Raw genomic sequence first — 8,436 nt, 5'->3', positions numbered from 1 at the left:
AATAAGATTTTGTTAAAAGAGTGTTTTTTCTATTGTAATTAGGCTTAAAATGGTAATTTACCTAACTTTTTTCACTTTTATAAAAATCCTTTCATCACTGTTCTGGTTTCCCCCCAGTAAATGAAAATGTAATGGAAATACATTAATTAAATTTTCTAATAAGATTCTATTGCTGTTGGCCCTAAACTCTAGGGAAACCATAGGACCCTAATTATAGCTTATCAGTTGCAATTAAGTCTTCCAACTATACCCTAGATGAACTTGAGAAAAGGAAAAGGAGTTGCTAACAAATTTTAGAAAAGATTGAGGGCTTGTTTTATGGCTGTCAAGGGACAACTATTAACCTATGGGAGAAAATCCTAACCTACCTTTGGGAAGTCTTTATCATATAGTAGCTCTTATTTTCCTGAGATAAATCCAGGATCTGGTTTCCTCATGCAGTGACTCTTGTGGAGTTTGATTGGGTTTAAGCACAATGGCTATGACTGCCTTGGTTGGCTTTGGGTCTATAGTGTTGAAGCTCCTGCTTCTCTTTTCAAAGGTCCTGGTTTTAATGACCTGGAGTTAAGCCCTTAAGGTGAGGCAGGGAGGGGCTAGAAGACTTTTACTGTAAATCAGAGAGCAGGACAAAGATGGGATATGGTCTTTACTGGGAAGAACACAGATGGAGTGCAGGAGGTTGAAGGGATCGATCCAGCAAAACTTTTGGCGGCCATGCTTAGAGTCCTCAATGAACTTCTTAAAGCTGGAACCTTTCAGGTGTAACTGCTCTTTCTTTGCTTAGGAGGTCCATCCAGCACATGTAAAGAGACCCCCATTCAACTTCTTTTGATGGGATCCTTTCAGTTGTAGTATCCATGAACAGGAACACAGTTTTTTATTTGTATCTAAACGGATGCTTAGCCCTTCACTCCCAGCTTCTTGCTTTTTTCTCATGTGACAACTGACAGACAATATTCTGATTATCAACAGCTACGTAACCACAAACTACGTCCCAAACTTAGATGCTTCAAACAGTTATAATACATACATTTTTTTAATTCACACAAATCTACAACTTGGGTAGGGCCCAGTGGAAACAGCTATTCTGTTTTATATAGTGTTAACTGGGGCTGTTCCACTGAGGCCAAAGGACTTACGTTCAAGATTTCTCACTCACATAGCTGGAAAATTGGTAGTGGCTGTTGTCAAGGAGCTCAGCCAGGCATATGGGCCCCATGTTTTGATCCATTTCCATGGGCTGCTTCGGCTTCCTCAAACCATGGTGGCTGAATTCCAAGAAACCAGGCAGAAACCATGTGGCCTTTTCTAACCTAGCCTGAGAAGACACTCCGTGTCACTTTCACTGCATTCTATTTATGGAAAGAGTCACAAGTTCAGCCAAATTCAAGGAAGGAGAGACTTGGGCTCCTCACTTGACAAAGGGGTGGCCAGATCCTAGAAAGAGCTATTGTTATGGTCATCTTTGGAAAATTTAATTTGTCACTCAAAGGTACCTTGTTCATAAGGTACTTGACAACCTGTGTTCTCTCTGTCCAAGTTGTACCAGACTTCAGGTTCCTGATTCTTTCATGGAGGCTTTTGAATACACTTCAGCCCCCACCAAACCATTCTGTATGTTCCAACTGCCTAAAAAAATGTAATGTCTGAAGTACTCATTTAAAATTAATTTTAAATTAGCTTGTAGACTAGTTTAGTTATCTTTATAATTAAGCATCATAGGAATAATTTCACAGGTCCCTTGAGCACTAAGATTCTCTCCCTGTATCTTTCTTACCCTTAGCAAGATTATATATAGAGTGTATATTATGTACTGCGAGGAACATTCTATGCAATAACTGGTCTATACTTTTCAGAATGTTGATATTATGAAAGACAAAAAAATTGTTTCATGCAGAATTGTTTCATGCAAAAGGGGACTATGACAATTAAATTCAGTGTGTGATCCTGGATGGGATCCTGGGTCTAGGAAAAATGCTATAGAGAACACTGTTGGCACATTGGCAAAATTCAAATACTATAGAAACAACAGGCATTATGCAAATATGTGTTGAATTTAAATGAGTTTAATTTGAATATATTTGAATTCTGAAACTTAGAGTGGCTTGATCAACATTATGGCAATCATAAAAATCAACATTTGTTTTTATCTCAAATAAATAAATCCACACCAATCAGCAGTGAGGCATGGTCAGGTTAGGAAAATAAATGGAAAATGTTTAACCAAATAACCTCCCTAAAATAGTGAGGACCTTTTAGTGATCTCAACAGCAACCAAATGCATGGTTTCCCTGTCTTCATCTGACCACCTTCCCAACAAGGTCAGTTTCCTAGCCCTGCCCACAGTATAGACATGAGCATCCTTGCTGACCCCTTTTGGATTCAGGCCTTGGGACAAGTCTTGTCAGTTCCATCACAACCCACTCCTCCATCTGCCAAGGTAAAAAGTTGGATAAGGCTCTCCCTCCTAAATGAAGTCCCCCCCTTCCCTCTAGAGTCCCTGCTACCGAGTAACCTTGAGTCCTAGATCCTCATTGTCCTTTTTCCTCTCAGTATCAGCATTAGGTTCAGAAAAGAAGATTTCAAACAGTACCTCCTTTAGCTACCCAATAACAATTCCAATCTCATCCTGCCAAAAACATTAAAAATTTTAAATATGATGGGCGTCCTACTTATTTCATGACAAGCAACCCTTGCTGGCTTGCTACCTTTCTGCCCTTCTGTCCTTCACAAGGTTCTTGCTCACCCTTGATTCCACCCTGGGCTGAACTGACTCCACCTGTTCTGCTGCCTCCCTGCCGTTTCCCCCTACCCCCAGGCGCTTTTCCTCTTCTCCCCTCTCCCAGCTGTTTGTTAAGAAGCTCAGTTTTTTTTTTCTCCCCCCCCCCCCACCTCCTGCTACCCCATCCTTTGAGCTGTTTCCCCAGCCCATTTCTGATTCTGCTCTGGCAAGCACAGGGGCTGTTATGGGGAAAGAAATGGGAGGTGAGAAACATCAAAGAAAAAAATTAGCAAACACAAGGGTCACTGTTTTGAATGGTAGGAGAGAAAGAGGCTGGACTTACAGGTTAATTTTTTTTTTTTTCACTCTCATCAAAACTGGTAGTTGTAAAACACCACATAAAAGGCAGGAATGAATGTTTCACCATAATCAAAATACAAAAAAGATCATATCTCCTTTTCTTTATCAAGTCAAATCCGTTCCTGAGCTCTCCTCTTTAAGAGCAATGAGATGCCCAGTATCCATTCATTTCTGTGACTTTCTCCCCTTGTCATTCACCCCTTCTCGTGTTATACCAGGATCTTGAGCTTCTGTTATCCAGAAAAAAGCAGGAAGTATTCCCTTTTGGTCCTTATCCTACTGATATTCTCTCCCTACAGGCTGCTGTGAGGCCTGAGGAGCAGCCACTCCTACTGACCCCAGCTCCTCCCTACCAGATCCCTGCTGCTGGCCCCAAGGGCCTTCACTGCCGCTTTCAGGAACCATGTGACTTAGTGCCCTGTCTCCATGGGCATTACTTTGGCCTCCTGCCCGTCTTTAGCGGAAAACTAGAAGCAGAAGGACCATATTTTTATACCCCTCACAGAATCCACAAGTCAGGTGTTGCACATGCCTTCAGAGCTGGATGAATTTAATGAATAACCTGAGTGTAAGCCAATAGGGACTGATGGGGACAGCGCTGACTGGGGAGTGAATATTTTGTCCAAATATGGATCCAGTGCTATCATATTGGATCTTTTAAGAGGAACTGAAATTCAAGACTTTCACCCCAAATCTCCTGTTTTAAAGTTGCTGACAACTAAAAATTACTAACACGTTATGGGTCAACCCTAACATGTCCATGGCCAATAGGAGCCCTCACACTGGCAGTCTGCAAATTTTAAGCTTCAGAACCAAGTCCCCCTCACTGGAAATGGGCTCCTTCCTACTTCTGTTTAAAGCCATCATGGCAAATCTAGAGTTTCAACAGGCTTGCACTAGATTGGGACTAAGGGAAAATGTCTATTTGAAGACTGCCTTTTGTGGAAGAGCTCTTCCTCTTTCTTTCAGCTGAGAACTGTGAACTCTACCTCCTGTACATCCTCTGGAGGAACAAGGACCTCAGACATCAAGAACCCAAGCCTGGCTGCCTTTCCTCTGGAGTAGAGCAGGTGCATGTTCTGTTTTGCCATTTACAGTTTTCCAAAAATGGTTTGGCCAAAGATGATGATTGCTCTAAATTGTTTTCCATGGTTATTGTGCCAATTTACATACCACTGACAGCAAAGAAGCTATTGCTTACACAGAAATTATTTTGTTGTTAAGAAGGTCTTGTTGCTGAACATAAAATATTACCAGAAATTGTCTAAATGAATTTTTCATTTTTTCAATGAATCCACCTAATAGGAAAGGCAGGACACCAGCAAAATTTTCCAAACACTCTATTATAGGTTGCATTACAGAGTAGAAGCCAGATTTTAGAGCTTTTAGGAATCTACTGTTGTCATTATTTTTTATCTTAAGTGACCCAGTGTCCTAAAAATAATCCAGGGATTCTTAGCAGGTAGATCCCTTCCAGATATTAAGAATATCAGGAGAAATTTTTTTTTATCATGATGAGTTGGACAGGATATTTTTTCTTTTTTGGTGCTGATGCCATTCATTCTATTTCCATCCTGGTATTATAAACTTTGATAACCAATTGTACAGTTCCATTGTTACCTTCTAAACAACTCCCTCTTATGGATATAGGAAATATTTATTTTATTCTTAGTTTTGATTGACAACTTAGTATTCATGTTATGAAATATTATATAAATTGCAAAATAAGTGTATCTCTTCTAAAACTCAAAAGATGAACATTTAAAAATATTTGTATGGAAAGCAGGGAATATTAAGGTCTTCAAAACCATATTAAATCAAATTTTTTATCTTCTTCCAGGTATACAATCCACTGACTGAAAAGTAATTCTCCTTAATCAGAAAAGTTAATTCCTGACACTGCAGCAATTTGTCTTGCCATGATGTGATATTTGTAGAGAACTAAAATAGCATAATGACACAAACCCTTCTGACTTGGGGGATTTCTAATAAAAAGGTTAAAACTGAATTGTGCAACCATGCAAATGAGCACAGGCCTCCTCTATGGCCTCAGGGTCCTGGAACAAAACAGGAGCTGCTCTCAATAAAACCAAGCTGTTGAGAATAAAAATCAGAACTCAAAACAGTAAATAGGAGCCATCAAATCTTTGTTTTCCTAAGCTGCTGAAGCTCTGAGCTCCCTAGTGAGTCATCACCAGTGTAAGTGCTAGGTGCAGGGAGGGCCACAGGAAATCTAACCAGCTATTGTTTAGACTGATTTTTTAAAAACGGAGGAGTCAAAGTCTTTGATATCTTGGTACAAAGATACCATTCTTTTTTTTTTTTTTTGAGAGTTTTTTTTAATTATTTGACAGAGAGTGAGAGAGAGAGAGAGAGCGTGCGCGCGCGCACAGCGTTGGGGAGGGGGTCACAGAGGAAGAGGGAGAAGCAGGCTCCCTGTTGAGCAAGGAGCCCAGTGTGGGCCTGGGATCATGACCTGCGCCAAAGGCAGACGCTTAATGGACTGAGCCACCCTGGTGCCCGGATATCATTCTTCCTATTTGCTAGGATGACATGAATGGAACTATATGAAGAAAGAACGTATTTCAGTATGTACTCGCAGTGAGGGTTTCATATCCACAGATTATACACTGCACGGAGATAGACCAAGGAAAAAGAACACATGGTCCCTAGTCGCCCAAGTTTTTATTAAGGAGTGCAGGAGAAAAAAAGTTTCTATCTATGGGATGCATTTTCAAAGTACCTTATATGCCATAGAATGATCCAAGTACAGTTTACTAACGAGAAACCTCAAGTGCAAGGGGTTGAAGAACTTGTCCAAGATCTCACCTTTGGGAAGGGCTGGGGCAGGTATTCAAAGTCAATGTGGTCTGATTCCACAGCCAATGTTCTTACCCGGGACACCTGAACACACTACCCCTCTCAGATCTTTATCTATTTGCTATTATTTATAACTCTATGTCCATATTTACACTTACCTATAGCTGTGTCACCTGGAACTATCTATTTAATACAAAATATTAACAAAAATAAGTTAACAATCAGAACCACATGAAAAATGAATAGGACCAAGGGAAAGATACACAGGTCACAATGTCTGTATGGTCACGACTGGAGCTTCAGATGTGGTGTTTTTGCTTCTCAGTGTCAAAGAAAAGAGGAAAACATGGTCATTTCAAAGTGCACATTGTCTACTTGGGGCAATAAGCTAAGAAAGGTTCATTTCGGAAGAGTTCGTGGAGAGGGTGAACTTGTGCAATGTCTTTATGGAAAAGAGAGAGGCAGTTTGGTGCAGAGGATATGTTCTTCATTGGTGATTCTCAAGCAGAGGCAGCTGCTGCTCTGGGACTTGGGGCAGAAGTTTTCACACTGCATCCCAGATGGCTGTGGACCCGTCTCTGGAGGGTCGTCAATCTCTGTTGAGAATTCTGCTGTGGCTGCTGGGCTGCTAATGGCACTGTATGAATCGGGTGCACAGGGGAGAGTCTCTCAGGTGTAAGGAGGAAAGGGAGGAGAACACCTGTTCTAGATAAAGGGAGTGGCAGGAGTCATTTATTCATTGGTTGCGTGTAAAAACATTCAGCGTAACGCCATGTGCGAAGGTAAGAAAAGTAGAGCATGTGTTATGTTGCAGAATGGATGAGAATTCAGTGTGTCCGTGTGCCACACACTGTGTTAAGAGCTTCACATATATTATTTCATTTCATCTCCACCACAAGTTTGTGAAGTAGGAATAATGCCCATCTCACAGGTGAGAAGAGTTGAGCTCAGAGAGATCAAGTAACTTGCCCAAGGTAACCCAACTCTGAAATGCCAGAATGGAGTGCCAGTCAGGTGCTGTCTGTCCCTACCCAGCCTATTTCCGCTCTCCATTTTCAAAGACAACCCCCCCCAACCCCGCTTGAACAACTCCAGGGGGCAACATTCCCATTTAATTCTATGTAAATGATTCTCCTGAACCTCAGCTGGGGAGGGAAATCAAAATGGCTTTGATGAAAGCATACACTCTCAAGGGGTTTTTAGCCTGATTGTAGAATAAAGACAAGTATGTGCACATTTCCTAAAAACAATATAAAATACCAAAAGAGGAGAACAGAGGTTGGGGGAGTCTTAATCTGGGATTGAAGGCATGGCATCTGGGAAGATGTAGAAGCAACAGCACTTGAAGTGAGCTGAGAAGGATGGTTACAAGTTCAACAGATATTATGGTGTGGGAGAGATACTTTCTTGGAGAGACAGTGGGATGTTCTGTAAGGCCTTTCCAAGGACTTGAGATTAGCACAATTCTGCTGGAAAAGGTCACACTAGTGACATCATGGAGGAATGAATTCAGTTGAAGGGACAGCAATGGACAGATCTGAAATCCAAGTACACACCCTCACTGATACCTCTCCAGTTCTGTGTATGCCTCATCTTCTCCATCAGGGAATCCAGAACTGCTGAACAGAGTGACACTGGCGTGTGAAGTCCCATCTAGTGCTCCAGTAACTTAAGTAACTCAGAAAACTAGGAGGAATTTTGAAGGAGGCAGCAGTGGAATCAGGTTTCAGGACCTAACACTCCTCTTTTCTTCCCCCTGTTCCACCTTCCATTCACTCCATCTTTGAAACATCAGACCTTTCCCTCCCAATGTCTTGGCAGTGCCAGTTTGGGGAAATAAAGGAGTTAGTTTTGTAGTTCCAAAAGTCCAACTTGGAGAGAAGAAGACGTGCTTGGCCCATAGATAAGACATCTCTGACTCCTTCGGCCTGCTCTCAAGCATTCCTACACCATGCCCCACAGCTCTCTGATGCCTTCAAGAGAAATGCATAATTTGGATTTGGGTGCGACAACCTGCACATGTACCACAAACAGTCGAAGAAGGAAGAGAAAGGAGAGTGACCTCAACTGCCACTAGGCCTGGGGCCTTGGGGACGTGAAGAAACGTGCTCCATAGAGCTGACTGCTGTCTCAGAAGGGACTTGCCCTGTGTCCAGAAATGGGTTCCATAGATCTTACTGCTGTGTAGGAAGAGATTTAAACTGCCTGGAAGTTCTGAACTCTGCTCCCATGCTGCCTACAGGGATGAAGTGGAGCTGTTGCCACCCCTCACCCCTACCCACTGTGACATGCTGCCCCGCCCCACCCATCACAGGTCTGGTGATATGTGGAGAACTCAATAAGCAAGGAGATAACGTTTTCTGAAAGTTCTGACAATTGGTTGGAAATCTCAGTGGGAACTGAAGAAATCTCAGTTGGGAAGAGAAGGGTGAGTTCAGAGGCCATCATCAAAAACTGGGATGCCTTGTGTGTAAAGAGAATAGGAAAAATGCAGGGGAGCGATGAAAGGGGAAGGAGGTGTGAGAAGGAATTAA

Source organism: Neovison vison, chromosome 13 (genome assembly GCF_020171115.1).
Source record: "Neovison vison isolate M4711 chromosome 13, ASM_NN_V1, whole genome shotgun sequence".
In the NCBI taxonomy this organism is placed as follows: Eukaryota; Metazoa; Chordata; class Mammalia; order Carnivora; family Mustelidae; genus Neogale; species Neogale vison.
This window is presented reverse-complemented; position numbering follows the sequence as displayed.